At 40.7% G+C, this 16,177-nt stretch overlaps 1 long non-coding RNA gene across 2 annotated transcripts in view; it reads right to left on the bottom strand.

The window, feature by feature from the left end:
* Window positions 1–13,433, bottom strand: part of LOC310889972 — a 32,497-nt gene extending 19,064 nt beyond the window's left edge. The window contains exons 1-3 of one of the 2 annotated variants that reach the window (XR_014576950.1): window positions 13,144–13,433; window positions 12,069–12,127; window positions 9,512–9,570 (exon numbers count right to left, since the gene is read on the bottom strand). This is a non-coding gene — a long non-coding RNA (uncharacterized lncRNA). The remainder of the gene's footprint in view (window positions 1–9,511; window positions 9,571–12,068; window positions 12,128–13,143) is intronic. The other variant, XR_014576951.1, reaches the window with a different exon arrangement.
* Window positions 13,434–16,177: the final 2,744 nt, after the last annotated feature.

The raw sequence follows: 16,177 nt of genomic DNA, 5'->3' as shown, positions 1-16,177 counted from the left end.
TTTGAGATTTGCCTTGTGTTGGTGGAAGAATAGGAAGCAGGTCAATCTTTTAAAATAATTTCAATATAATAAAACATACATCCATAAAACTGAAATAGTAATATCCCATTTCTATTTAAATGATGCATTGCCATCAGATGGGGGACACTCTAAATGCCTCAGGCAGGCATGGTCTGGCAGCACCAGCAGGAGCAGGGCTGCCCAGGGTGAGAACAGCCAATCTGCTGTTCCTAGATGCAAACCTTTTGCTCCTGACGCATTCCCCCGTGTTGCAATGGCAAGTGTGTAATCTGCTTAGTGACTGCAGTGATCTCATACAGGATTTTAAATGGACTGGACTGCAGGAAGACTATGACCCAACAGAGTGTTTACTTTATCCTCTCTGATGGATTGCATGTCCCTATGAAGTAATCCAGTTTGAGTGAAATCCAGCTGGCTCAGATCTCTTCTCCTCTAATGAGTTCAGTTAATATGTCAAATGAGTAAGGTGAGACGGAGATATGCTAGAAAACAAAGAAAGAAAGGTTTGACACCAGTGGTAAACGAATTAGCTAAATAGCATTGGTCCAGTAACAGGTTTTGTGATGTTTGTAGAAGTCATTGAAGGAAGCGTTTGCTTTCATCACATGCTTTTACAAAACAGCCTAAGTGGTTAACAAATATTTTTCCTGAGGACTTGGGCTTTGGCAGAAGAGGACACCGTCTTGTCACTGGTCACAGCCTCCTCCCCACAGCTTGGGAAATGAATTAGAATCAGGCATTTTGCAGGCAGCCAGCTGCTGGGCTGGGCTGGGCTGGCAGCACTGGGATGGCACAGGAGGGGAAGCCCAGGTGCCCACCCACGTTTGCTCTGCATGCTTGCCTTTGCCCACCTGTCCTGGTGGACACGCAGTGTCCCATACCATCGTGCTGCTAGTTGACCCCGAATATCTTCATATTCCCTGCATTAGTCTCCAAATAAAACATAAGAATCTTTTCATATCATTTCACTGCCTCAGACAAACAATCCCAAAATACTACATGCTGATCTGGGAGATGCCTAAAATTAAAATCTCTGAGGATAAGAATAGATTTAAGCTTCCAGCCCTCCTCCAGACTTTAGATATTTGCTCCAGAAATCATTTCTAATGCTGTTATATCTAAAGAAACCAGATCTCTAATGACGTAGAGCATATAAAGCAGAACTAATATTTCAAGTGGGAAGATTTTTTTCCCAAGAAGTGTACAGGGTGAAAAACAATCTTTGTCCAGGAAAGTTTGGACTTCCAAAAAAGAACCCAGTTAGAGATTAAACAAAGTGTATCTAGTATTCTTATTCTTGAGTTTATTGAAGATTTTATTCTTTGAAATACAGTAATTTGCAGATTAAATTTTTGCCAGTATGTATACACATTACACTGAATGTTATATAAAGACTACACAGTCATCTGTTATGCTTAGCTGACAACTGCTGCTTATCTACACCCGAGTTTCCCCAGTTCAGTCAGTTCTCCTACTGGCTTCCCAAAAGGAAATCCTACAGTCCAGTCCCTCCTGGTACTGCAAGCACCAAGGCAAAAAGTGAAGAATAAGTGTGCGAGTCAGGTCCCTGATGCCATTAAGAAGATAGCCAACTGGACCTGCTGATGGCTCATGCACCCACCAGCAGGAGCTGTGACTAAATCAGGTGGACCAGAAGCCAAAACAGATATCAGCCTGGGACAGGCACAACCTTACACACAGGTTTTGGGATCCACAGGAAAGTGTAAGCTTCCAGGAAAGATGAGCTTTATCATCAAGTAGAAGTTACAGTATTTGGCCTATGTGTAAGAAAGATTATCTTCTACTACTAACTGTTTTTACTGAGGTGTACTTTCAAGATTTCATTCTTAATCACGCCAGTTAGTTGGCAGGATATATAGATATTTTTTTTATTAATTTGGCCAGCAGAAATGCTGGAAACATTTAAGATTAGTCTGACTGCCAAAATAAAATGTCTGTTTGTGTTATGAATCACAAAAAGATGCTACACGATCACTACAGTATGATAGGTTATCACATGATTTTATTATCATGAATCTTATACATGATCTCCCAGTAATAATTATTCGGATTGCATTTGCTAAAGGTAAGGTGATCTGAGCTCAAGGTTTCTCTTACAGGCTCCACGTTTGTTGTCATTTCCACAAGAATCCCCCCCCAAAAATAAAAAAATAAAAACTTACTTGGACCCAAGTTGTGCCTTGCAAATCAGTTACTGGAGCCCAACAATTCCCAAACTTTTTCAGATTTAGGAAAGACCATATTCAACAGAACATGAGTTTTACCAGAGAAGAACTTCTTCTTTTTTTTTTTTTAATAAAAAATAAAAAAGAATGCTTACATAATCTCATTAATTAAGGAAGGCTCTCTCACAAATTCCTCTTTACTAATCTGTGCGAAAAAAAAAAAAAAAGTTTTACTCTTTAATCCCTTTGTAAGTTACTGGAAATCTTCTGTTCTGCTTTAAATGGCAAAAAGCACCTTTCAACATCAAGGCAGTAAATAAGTCAAGCTTTCACCCTAAATCAAGAAATTGCTCTTTGTGGATGTGCAGGACAAACCATACAGCTGCAACAATATCATCAGCTCAACACCCCAGCCTTAGGCTGTCGAACCCAGCCAGCGGTGGAGGGAAAATAAAAATGATTAAAGTCAAGTCATCACTCTCTTCATCCTCCCTCACTTTCCTCCTTCAGTTGCCTCTGCTTTAAAGCCGACAAAACACTGAGTCATTAGACAGCTGGCATGCAGAGGCCTGTCAGTTTGTTACTCGGTGTTATATATATATACAAGACAAAAATGAAGATAAAGCCATGTCATCTGCTAAAATTGTTTTGTCTTCATCTAGCCCCTGTGAAGTCACAGTGACCCGTGTTTTAGCTCTTAGTAACTATATTGGCCAAAGGGTTATTTTACTTTCATCGCCGGTACATGTTGAACTGAGTCACCACCTCTCCACTGCCGTGGTTACCCACAAAAATGGGCTCAAACTTGTCCATATAATAAATATATATACATTATATATTGTCGATACATTGCCTCTTATCCCTTGTACCTTTTCCATCTGTTGGAGCTGTTCATTTGGTGTCATTTGAGAGGAGGAAAGGATCTCCAGCCCTTTGTTATGGGTTAGCTCAGTGCATGTATGACGCTGGAGCATGTCAGTGCTGCTGCAGTATGAGCAAAGAGGGATTAATTAAGAACCTTAGAACATGACCATGAACAAAACAGCAGCATGAGTTTGGAAACACTCTCAATAGGAAAAACAGAAACTACTAAACAAAACCTTTTCCTGCTGTGGAGCATCTATTGTGTTTCATTTACATCTCTCAAATACTCCAGGGTCTTGGATTTGCCATATAGGATATTTACACTTGCCAACTGAGCTGAGAAGACTGAGTTTTCAATTTAATGATCATGGGAGAGAGGGTAGTAGAGGGTTTCAGTTCTCTGCTCACTCTCATTTAGTGTTTGTGTTTTAAGAAGAGACAAGTTGCGATCAAAATACAACTCAGGGGATCATGCTGAGCTCTACTGGTCTACAGAGGACCAAGGTAACAAAGTCTGTAGCAGCAAAGACACCACACTTGCTGTGAGAGTTCATATATCACCACATTTTTTCTGCTTTCTAAATTCCCACGTTGTAATATAAGTTTCGCACTAAGAATTTTAGCAAAGGCATGTAAGATGCCCTAATGGCAGAAAATAAATCTGTACACTCTGTGTGAATCTAACTCAAACTCTAGATCATATTTTTAATACAGTACAGATAAAACAGGTTTGAAGTTCAAATTTTACAGCCCTCAAGCCTAGTTGTTTTTGTAGTAGGAGCACAGAATTAGATACCTCTAAATAAACTGATCTGGGAACAGTCCTCATAACAATTCCTTTTACTAGGATATAGGGTTGCTACTAACAGTATGGAATTCCTAAAAAGAACAATGAGCAGGGACCCAAGAAGCCTGAACTAAATAAATCACTCCTACATAGGAACTAAATCCATGAGGTGTCTTTGCCAAGACATAGTCTAATGTAAAATTTTACTGCTTTGTCCTGTAATAAATTTTAAATGCCTTAACCGTGAGAATCATGCTACTTACTCACAAGGTTATTTTTTTAAACAGGATAATAATTTTCAGTGTTATGGAAGATACGCATCTGGTAAGACTTTCGTTTATTGAAATAGTTGCTAAAACTTCTCAGGACACAACATAACTCAGTCACTTCAGTATGCTCATGAGAAAATGCTTTATGGAGCTTCACAGATTTGAAAGACTTCAGAAGAAAACTTGGAGTTTAAAAAAGTTAACTTAAAGATGAGAAAAAATTAAAAGTGAGATCTATCATTAAATATAGGAATTCAACCATATAATAACATAATGTTACAGAAAAATTGAAAGACTGATTTGAAATGAGATAAAACTAGTATTGAAGTCATATTGCTAAAATGGCCGGCATCATAAGTAGATTCACATTCAGCCAGGTAATACCAGCACACTAGATCACTTCTATTTAGTAATAGCTTCACTGTTATCTTCACCAGTTAATTACACAGAGAAATACTTAGCTTCACTTCATTCAAAAGAAACCCCTCCCATCTTCTGTAATGTTTGTGTGGAAGAAGCCAAGTCTTTCAGGATAGGCATTTTGTTTGTAAAAACATTGTATATTTTCTGCCCTAGTTCTGGGTAGGTTTTGACTTACCACGTTAAGTATATGATTGTTGCTGTTGCAGAAAGAAGTATTAATTCCTTCTTTATCTCCTCAAATGTACTCATTAGCCTTTCATGAATAATAGACTGTTTAGTTAAAAAAAAAAATGTGCTCATGTGTGTGACTAACTTGGCTGAAAGCACACATTTAGTACTCTTTCTAAAAATACTGAAGTGTTTAGCTAATTGAAGAGTTGGCTTGAAATCCAGAACTCGAAAATTAGTTGTAGATCTATGAAAATACTCCACTGCCCTTGGGGAAAATGCAGAAAAAGCACATGACTGTCATTAAAAAAATTTCTATCCCTGCCCTTTTCCTACAAATGACCAAAGTGTTTTAATATCAGAACTAGTCTTCCTAGTTCCTACACCTCACTTTTTTTGTGAATATCATTCATTATTTTCCTTGTGACTGTCTCTCTGGGTCTGACAGCTCCTGTTTTTGTTCTGTCCATCACTCCTGGGCATATCATATCCACAGCAGTTCTTCGGTTTACGACCTTCCATGATGACCTTGCAGGCAGCCTATAAGCTTGTAGTCAGTTTTTGGTCCCCAGGCTATTAACTTTTTTAAATGAATGCTCACATGATAAATCTTTCAAAAGCTTCTATCTGGAGGAAATTCAAGGAAGAGTAGCAGCAGTACAGCTTGTTGCTGCTTCCAGCTTTTGTAAAAAAGCTGCCCCTTACCACCCTTACAAAGGTTGCCCCTTTCACTTGTGAGCACAAATTTTTGCTGCTGGCACCAGTCAGAGCTCAAGCTTGCGAAAGGAAACCCTGCAGGGCTGGTTGCAACACACAGCATATCAGAGGAGATGTGGCTTCTCCTCACCCCTCCTTAAAGGAGCCCGTGTTCCTCTATGAAGAAAGGCTGAGAGAGCTGGGGCTGTTCAGCCTAAAAAAGAGTAGGTTCTGGGGCGACCTTATTGCAGCTTTTCAATATTTAAAGGGAGCTTATAAAACAGATGAAGAACAACTTTTTGCTCAGTCAGATAATGACAGGACAAGGAGGAATGCTTCTAAACTAAAGGAGGGGATATTTAGATTAGATGTTAGGAGGAAATTCTTCACTCAGAAGGTGGTGAGGTTGTTGAAAGGCTGTGGATGCCCCATCCCAGGAAGTGTTCAAGACCAGGCTAGATGAAGCCCTGGGCAACCTGATCTAGTGGGTGGCATCCCTGCCCCTAGCAGGGGGTTTGGAACTAGATGATCTTTAAGGTCCCTTCCAACCCAAGCCATTCTATGATTCTATGAAAATTACTTCCTCAGCCCAGTGTGGTTGAAAATGCTGTCTGTGGAGAGCAATTCCATCAGAAGGAGAGGGAGGGAGAAAAATATTCTGCAGAACATACAGCTAACACTGATTTTCAAAGCTAAAATACCAAAGTATTAAATCCAAAATATTTGGATGTAAATAATCTGGATGAGCTCAGCAAAGCTGGGCGTTTCTCCGCATAAGTATCTAACAGGTTTGTGAATGCACTTTCACATGTGTGTCAAATAGGTTAACAAAACTGTAGACTTGTCAGCTCTGTCATCCTCTCCTTGTATATCAGATGCTCTGATTCATTCATCATCTTCATTGCCCCTTGCTGACCTCACACTGGCAGAGGTCTGCCTTTCTTGTGCTTAGCAGTCCTGAGCTGGACAGAGCACTCCAGGTGTGGCCTCTTGCAATACTCTGGCCTACAGCCACTATTCATTTACAATTCAAGGACTTGTGAAGAGTTCAGTCTGAATGAAGTACACAGACTTAATCTTATTAACCTAGTTTTAAGTATCGGAGCTGCAGAAGCAATAAACATAAGCCCTAGGGCATCATTAGAAGATGAGTCAAAGGCTATGCCTATCTGCCAAACAAAAGAGGGCCAGAAGTGAGTCTGAATGCTGGCAGCCTAATTGTCTACACTGTCTACATCTGGCTCAGCTCAGGGCTCCTCCAGCCAAGTCCCTCCAAAGCAAGGTTTGGACACAGGCAGGGAGATGGCTGACTCCAAGGACCACTCCCAAAAGACAAGTCAAATAAAGTGGTACCTCAGAGGCACCAAACAACTGTGTTTGCTCTTCAGTAGGAGACTGTCAAGTACAAGCACCATTGGCATCACTACTCACAGTGTGGCTGGGATATTTGTTGGCATCCAGATTCTGCCAGTTTTGACTTGAAGGCAAGGAGGAAAACTCAGAAACAGTCAAAATGATGCTACAAAATCTGATACAGGCTGTCAAGAACACCTGACAGCAAAGGAGTGAAGAAGCTTGTACTTCTGAGTCTATCCTAGACTTGACAAGCATGACTCATTCCTAGTTTCTTACCACCTGTTCAATCAGATTGCATTTTAATTAATTACTGATTACTAATTACTGTTTTATAACTGATCATGTTTGTTCTGAGCAGAAAATGGAAATGACCTGACTCATAATTAATCATTTTTATAGGCCTGTACCCAGGTGTTAAGAGTAAAATGATCTAGACACAAATCCCTAGGTATCTGTAATGTGTCTTAAGAAGGTATGACAAACACAGCACATAGTTCTTAAAAGATCCTTCAGCCAGCTCTTGGTTTTCAAGCTATAGTGTAATTCTGAAGTGAGAAGTTGGAATCAAAATCATGCAGCTGTAACTCCAGCCACAACATCTACAATTATCATTTTCTAAATTTGTTTTCAGACTGTAGCACAGTTCTGGTTATCACATCCCACACCCCAAAGGTGATCACTGTTTTCTAGCATTTGCAAAGGTTGGTAGAAATGCTAACACGCTTCAAACTCTGAAAAAGCAGCAAGTGTAAACTAAATTAAACAGGAAATTTCCTCAAGAACATGAATATTGGTGGGAAAGGGCAGAGAGAAAGGGAGAGAAAACTCTTTTATTCTGATCCCTGCAGGGAAGGAGGTGATATTTTCCTAACCAGAAAACACACGTTCACAGAACTGCCATTTATTTTAAGCCAACTGCTGTCTGAGTCAGGAATTGAAACTCAAGTTTCAAACAGCACCTACAAGCTCCTTATCCACAGGAGCAGTGATTTTGAATTCTCAAAGAGTCAGAATATGGATAGGACAGAGAGATACTTTTTGGAAGCATTTCAAAGAAAGTTCTGGATCTTGCTGTGGTGTGAAGGCTTCTCCCAAGGGAAAATTCCAAGTCTGTAGGGTAAACAGGAGGAGCAGTGCTGCAAGCTCACAGCTTGATGGTTTTAAAGATAAAACAAGTGTGTTCTAAGTACAGTGATCTTCATTAATAAACATCCTTTCTGCATCTATAGAAGTAACTATTTACCCACTAGCTGATTGATTGAATCAATCTTTCCCAAACCTCCTCCCTTTCACATAAGAATACAGCAGGTCACCATTCGGGCTTGCAGTATTACTCTTTGCTTTCTCCTTGCTTGCTTTTACACATAACTGTAAGCTCCTGCTTGAAAGACCTTCAGTCTAATTTGCTTTATCCAAGGAGCAATCACTAAGGACATGTGGTTATCATGCAGTGGACTGGCAGTCAAAACAATTCACAAAATAACACCCTCAAAACCATGGCACTTTAACCACCTCTAAACAGAGAACCATGAAGAGGAGGAGGCTTAGGCATCCTTCCAGCAAAGCAAAAGGTCATTCTTTGAGACTGTGCCTATTGCATCATTTGGGCATCATAAACTAAAAATGTGCGTGGGTCTGGATATCAGAAGTTTAGTTTGCATTCAGGAAAGAAAATGCCAAGAATTGTTTGCATTTGTAAGCAACAGTATTTTGGAAATGGCCTAAAACCCAATAAAATAGTCAGGCAAGGATGTGAAAATGGAAGCTGTATGGTGTTATAAAGTAACAGACAGCTAGTCCTGGAAGGTGAGCAAACATTCACTTTTGCAATGAGACTTGGCTCTATATGTACTGAGCCTATAAATGGGCTCCGTTGATAGTGTTTTAAACAGGACATGGACAACATTTTTTTTGTTTTGTTTTTCAGAGCTTCAGAGACGTGGAGCCTCTGAAGAGCAAAGAAAACAAAGGAAATGGAGAAATTGAGGCAAATGTCTGTGAACCAGCAATGAAGAACGAGGCTTATGAAATTTCAAGAGGAAATGAAATGAAGAATAAGAATGAAGGGGTAGAGTGAAAAAAGTTTGCAAGAATGAGAGATGAAACCCTGACTTTCCTGAAGGCCAGAGAACTTACATCATTGGTTTTAGCTGAGCCAGGATTTCACTGAAGGAGCACCGGAGCTGCTAGGAGTCCAGGCAAGATTACCTGATGGAGGAAAGGATCTGAAGCAAACCAGAAAGGCTTGGGGTGTTAAAAGCCCTGAGGAGAGACAAAGCGTTTTGAGACAGAGCAAAGTTCTGCTGTGCAGAGGTTTTTAGGACTAAGAATTAGAAAATAACTATTACTGGCTTCATCTCTATAATCTGCTGTCCTGCTGACGCACTAGAGGGAACTGAGGAAGAAGATCCCTGGAGCTTTTTTTTTTTTCATGGGTGCTACACACCCACTAACAAAATTTCAACCTAGATGAAATGCTTGGGAAAGGTTATGATTGTAGAATGTCACTCAGTAGCAGGTTAGCAGTTGCATCAGTTAGAAACAGAATGGAAAAATAGCAAAAGGAAACAGAGCAGGTAGTGGTGGTGTCCGGCTGCACACTGATTTGGCATCCTGCTCTAAGGAACCTGCTTTGGCAGGGGGGTTGGACCCGATGATCTTTCGAGGTCCCTTCCAACCCCTTCGATTCTGTGATTCTGTGATTTTGGGATAGGCAGTTCTGCAGAGGTGTCATTACTTACACTGATGAAGGACTTAGGCTTTGCAAATGCAGGTGGCAAATGCACACGTTTTCTGGATGCTGAAAAATACAAGCATATTTGCAGATGATCACCAATCTGCAAAGGAAGGAAAATTTCAGAAGAATTTATATGTTGTTATAAATGTATTTCATATATTTATGAAAAACAACAACAAAATAAGAAACAAAGTCACTGCAAAGACTGGGTAACATAGTAGCCTTGAAAAGTTTGTCATGTGAGCATTTTAGACCTTTTATTTAATTAATTAATTATTTTCCAGCCTGAAACATTATTTCTGCTGATTTTTTGCTCATTTCTTTGCTACGCCAATATTCCCAGAAAAGAGTAGGGAATTTAGATTTATTCTGCAAATCAGTGGGCATGGAATTTAAAAATATTTTGAAAATATTTTGTTTTTTATTTCTGCTCCTTACTAGGAGCAAATATAATAACCTGCTTGGGTCTTTCTAGAGTTAGCAGGGTAACTTCAGCAGAAGGAACTTGAGCATTTGTTGTATATTTTTGCTCTTAAAAAAATCAATACAAGCTACATGGTCATTAACTTATAACAAGATTACAGTGATAATATAAGCTTGATTTGAATAACAGGATGATCTGATCAGATAAAAATGAATTTCCAAAATATTATAACAGTAACAGTAACAGTCACAATAATAATAATAATAACAACAACCACCTCCCTGTGATAAAATAACTGAATTATCAGATATACCTTATACTTTCATTAGGTTCACACACCATTTGTGATTCAGATATCTCAGTTTCAGCTTCAGAGATTTTGTGATGTAGTGTGAGTGTGTGTTAAGTCTTGTGCTAATTATCAGATATAGATTACATTCATTCTTGCTCTTTTTGTAATTCCATGTCAAAAAAAAAATTATTTTCCACTCAATTTTATTGATCACAGTCTCTCTGATGCATTATGGAAATTTAATTCATTTTAAAAAGTTATTGTGGTTTGGCTAAGAGAGAGAAAGTGTTTTTCATGGCATCTATCAAACATTTTCCTCTCTGTTTAACAAAAACATTTACTGGAATTTGCACAGAAGGAAAAATGTGCCAAGCTAGAAGATAGAGGGTTGGCAGAGTGCTCAGTACATGCATCGATGCAGGAAGATTGTTCCTTTTGTGAAGTGGTCTAGCTCAAGCAGAAGCAAAGAAGAAAGGATGAAAATATCCTTAGGAATTCTCAGAGCTTAAACTTAAAAGGGAGTCTGCTTTCTATATTTCACATGAGTAAAATAAGCACTTCACTTTCTATCTGCCTGTACCCTAGCTTTGGTTTCCAGAGTCTCTTCTGGGCACAGACTGTCAGAGCAGCTCAGCTTTGAGCTGGTAGAGGCTCAGGTCCCTGGAGAACCTGGCAATGGGGGACATTATCAGAGGGCGAGGGGTATATTGGTGGACAGCGGTGGTGGAGCACAAGAGCCTCTACCAGGCTAGGAGCTGGGGCAGACTTAAACTGGGACAGGGTTTGGAAGAAAGTTTGGAGGGCAAGTGATACAAGTGGTACAACTTCTGGATTGGGAGAAGTTGCAGAGTGGAAACCTGGAGGATCTGGGGACTAAGGGCCTGGGTCAAGCAAGAGAGAGAATCAAATGGACTGGAGAGCACACGTGGGACCTGGTTTGGGGGTAGGGATAGACACGCTAGGGCATAGCTCTTCTGATTCTCTTTACCACCTTCTTTCTAGTTTTTGGAAGCACATCAGCCTCAAAAAGAGTGTCTTGTTGCTCTCTGACTTGCAAGTTTTACTACTTAAAATAAAGCCCATCAAAGAGCCAAAGAGTGTCATATGAAGTTATTGCAAAGTCAATGCTTAAATTTAATTACACAAATATGGACTCAGCATGCTTCCGGAAGCACTAAAAATTGCCTATTAAAATATTTTTTAAAACTATTGAAAGTTTTTAAAACTGTGTAAGGACAAACTTTAAAAACACGATGAGTAGCCAAAACCAAGCATCCCAAACACCATGTTTCTTTCCACCCATAGTAACGCTGCAGTGTCCATACTTTTTTGTTTCTGCTCTCACTCTAACAACTTCCAGCAGCCTGATGGCTTTGTAATAAAGAGTACAGAGTCTTTGCTAGCTCTTGAGGACATCTGTTTGTTCTTTCAGCACCTCTGAGGCTTGGCTGCAGCTTGTTCTTTGCCACAGACAGGGCTCTGTAACTGCTGTAATGTGTCGTGGCCTCCCTCAGCTCTCCATCCCCCTGCTGAACCCTCAGGTCTCAGAGCCGTCACAGTTTCCTCCCCATGGGTTTATCTGACTTCACAAAGAGAAGCCAAAAAGGGCAATTGCAGCCCTGCTGCCCTGCTGCTCGGATGCAACCTTTTAATGAAAGCCACCACGCATCATACATATAGTAAGCTGTGAACACACAAAAAGCGTGATGATATATAATTTATCACGTTTACCCTGAAGTGTGGTGTATTTCCAGTATACCAAAGACTCAAGGAAATGATGTGGCTGAAACTCATCAACCACTACAGCAAACTCATACCGAGCCAAAAAAACAGACATACACTTACCACTCAGAGAATTTCTCTTTGAAAAACAGCCATGCCATATCAGATTTCTTGGTCATAATCTTCAGAGGAGGAAATTAAAATAAGCATCTCAGGTACTAAAATCCTGGATTGTACTGAAAATTAAGGGCTCAAGAGAGATACTAGTTTAAGTATTGGTTATGACCTTCCTGATTTCCCCTCTGTATCACTCAGGATGCAACGGCACATTTTTTTCTACTCAGTTGATGTACTTAAATATAACTAACAGCAGTCCTGTAGAGCTGAATTTAGCTTGGATTTTACTGTTTTCTGCATGTGTGTTAAGGAACCTTGAGGTCAAAAGCCTTTCCCCCTCACTTCTGGCAATTTGTGGCTACAGCAGAGCCAATCCAACAAGTGTAAGGGAAGGGCTTGCTTTGCCGTCACTGCTCCTAGACTGAGGTTCTGGTGCTTGTCTGACCCTTCCATAGTCAGACTAAACCAATCTGAGGTGGTTTTGTTAGTTAGTTAGCTCGTTTTTTTGTTATTCAATTGCTGAATTTAATTGCTTGGGAAGAATAGGGCACAAGGTGATAGGAGAGGCAGGGCAGCACTTTTTGTGCCATTGAGATGGTGGGTAGCCTTATTCCATTTCACAGTAGGCTACCATTGGTGTCGCAGTCAGATGAAGGATACTGAACCTCTTTATGATCAGAGAGAAAAGGGTGATTACCATAGCTGTATTATTGTCACTGTCAAGACAAGTAGTGATCTGAAATCTTCAGATCAAGAGCAAAATACCCAGAAGATGCTCCCCAGACAAGCATGTCTTTAACAGACAAAAATTCTGTGGTCAAACAAAGTGATACAAGAGGTCAGACAAAGTGTTCTAGTGGTTCTTTTGGTCTTTTAAAATATGTAATAAAAAAAAAAAAAAAAAAAAAGCACAAAGAAGTGACTAAAACAGCTCTTTGCTAGGACCCAGGATTTTAATTTGGACTTAAATCTGGTTTTGAAGCATCCCTCCTCCCCTGCAAAGTCTTTTTGAACTGAAAAGACAGAAAATTGTTCCAGAAGTATGGGCTTCTAGAAAAAAGAAAAAGAAGGCTTTACTCACCATCTTAGATGAGACAGAATGGCTAATACCTTAAATTATGTTCCAGGCAGAAGTTGCTGTTCTAAAACTGCTTTTTTCTTCTCCATCCAAAATGGCTATTGGAAAGCTTTTGAGTTTAAATATTGCATCAACAGTGGGTAAATAGAGCAGCTCTTTGGTCCTGGCATGGGACCACGATGAGGTCAGATTTGCTACAATAACAAAAACCGTCAGAATTTAGAAAATGATTTAACAGTGGCAACAGTATAACTGCTGGCACTGGCTGACTGCTTGCAAAGGCAGCTGTACCATAAGAGTCAGGGCATTTATTTTATTGCTCTTTGGCATTTTCTTTCTTCAACTCTTTATATACCACCATTTCTGTGGAAGATTATTTCAGAGCAGACACTCTGTACTAGACCTAACCACATGGCTTAAGTTATTTCATTCAGCATTTAACGGTTAAACACTTTCTACTCTAAAAGATGATGGGAAATGGGACTTTAAATCGTTTTCTCCCCTGACCAATATAGCAAAAAGAATCCTGCAGTGTTAAGTTCCTGACTTCATTTTTATTTAAGTGATACTGCTCTAGCTACTTCTTAGGGTCCAGAACAGGCTATTCACAGTTGCAGTAAGGTCTCACCCTGTGGCTACAAACAAAGTTATTTGCCCTCCCTCACCTTTGCCAGCCCAATAGGCAAGCACAGTGCCAAGGCTGACATTGCACTTTGCACTCCCTTGCAGTCAGTAATTTTATTTTTAAAATTTTATGTCTTTTTTTTTTTTTTTTTGAATTGCTTGGGGTCCTTCAAGCTCCCTCTCCCTGTTTCTGTAGGAGTCAAAATGAGCATGTTGTCAGTAGGTATGGACAGGCCTCCAGCTGTTTCCAATTGATGTCCTAGTACAGAATTAAACCTTGAAAGCAGGACAGCATGAGTCACTGGGAAAGGACAGGAACACGAGGGCAGTTTAAAATAGTTTCTTTCTCCCAAGGGTGGTTCTTTTCAGAGGCCAGCTGCAACACAGCTCTTGTGTGCCTCTTCAACCTGAATAAGGTTGTGAGCCTTGTCTTTTGGGCCCTGTCTTCATACTCAATATTTATTTCCTGCTCTTTGTTTCCCCCAGCTCTACATATCACTATAATTTTCCTGGATTTTCCCTTTTCCTCCATTGTTTACTTCCTTACCTGTTTTGTAACAATGAGAAGTGCCTAGAGATGTGTCCCAGCCACATCCCAAACCTGTACTGGGGTGGGATGTAGTTGTGTGCCCCCCTGCCAGGGATCTGAGATGTGCTCCCCAGGTGCACTGATGTGGATACTCCAGCAAGGGGGTCTTGAGGACTACAGGGCACTCTAGACAGACCTAAGGTTCTTGCTGGCCAAAATAGTTGCAGGCAGAAACATCTTCTGTATGAATCATCATGATTCTTTTTTCTGAAGTACTTTTCCTTAGAAGCAATGGTGTATAGTCTAGCTGTGCTCAAAATAAAGCTTAATATACCTATTTAATTAATTGAACATAACTGGAAAAAAAAAATCTGCTGTAAACAAAGTTGAGAAATAGCATTTTAGAGTTTGCTAATATATTTATGGATGTCAGTCAAGCATAAGGTGGCGCAATAACAACTGAGTTTGCTCTGTGTATAATTTTATTATTCTGGATTACATCAAATCTTGACCACATACAGTTAACAAACTTAACACTCCACAGCTAATACTCTTCCAAACTCTGAACCCAACCATGCTCAGATATGCATGCTATACACAAGCCACCCACAAATTCATGGTGTTTTGCACTGGTTTAATTTCAAAACTTTGAAACTGATGCATGATCGGAGTGAGCACTTCCTACAATGGTTTGAGTAAAACCAAAGTATGATTAGTTCAAACCCAGAGAGCTTTTTTTTTTTTTTTTTTTTTGTTACTTTGTTTTTTTGGCTGGTTGGTTGGTTCGGTTTGGTTTTGTGTGTGTGCATGTGTGAGGATTTCCCACTCCTCACAAGGGCAAAGACTTGAGATGGAAGAGGAGAAGGATGGCACTTGGGCTTTTTGATTTTCAGCCATGGTCACAACAAACACAAAGCTCTGCTCTGCTGGTCAGGACAGATGAGACCTCTGACCATCTTTTGGCCAAACCCATGAAGGCTGGATGCACTCCCTGGTCCTACCAACACCCAAGGAACAGGGCAGGCTGCAGGGCTTGGGCACGCTGATTTTCCTGAGCTCTGATGTATAGGAAATGCACCACGGAGGGCTTGGGGAGCCTGCTGTTAGCAGGGAGAGGGGAACCATGAGGAAAGAGGATGACTACACACAGGAAGGTGGAAGGAAGGACTATATCCCCAGTAGGGCAGTGGCCTGCCTTCACAGCGGGGCCTCTGAGGGAGTGGCAGCGGTGGGCCTGCCCGTGGTGGGTACTGGTAGTATTTAGAGACGAGAGGTTTAGATGAAGCTTTTGGGAAAGAGAAGGACTGAGTGGGGCCTGCAAAACACCCTGTGAGGGAAATTCAACCAGGAGCTCTTGCATTAAAGGAGATGGGAGCAGAGTGCAGCCATGTGGGATGTGCTGGGGGAGGCAAATGGCCCAGGGCCTTGCCAGTTGCAGAGCCGCAGGCGCTGAGGAGGAAGGGTGTCTGTGGGCCTGGGCCCCAGCCACCGCTCCAGATCTGTGTGGAAATGTGGCCAGGTGCAGTGGGACAGCCAAGCAGCTGTAATGTGCTCTGCCTCTTCCTAACAGACCTCAAACGCCGATGCAAGACTTCTCCCCATGCTGGCTTAAAGCTGTGGTTGAGCTGCTCTGTGCTTATTCAGCCAAACTTTCAAGCATGTGGTTAACTTCTGGGCACATGAGTCAGTCCCTGGGACTCCGGTGGGACTAAATCATGTGCTTAACTTTTAATTTGTGCTCAGGCGCTTTGCTGAACAGGAAGGGGATCTCCTATATACTTGAGGTTAAGCAAAAGCACTTCAGCACTTGGCTGGGACAGGACTAACTCAGGAGTCAGTCTGCCGAAATCAAGACTTCCAGACTCACTAAAAACAGAAAGAAAT

The sequence above is a fragment of the Anser anser genome, assembly GCF_964211835.1.
Source record: "Anser anser genome assembly, chromosome: Z".
NCBI classification, from domain to species: Eukaryota; Metazoa; Chordata; class Aves; order Anseriformes; family Anatidae; genus Anser; species Anser anser.
Note: the sequence above shows the minus strand (reverse complement) of the source record. Positions and strands in the feature narration are given on the sequence as shown.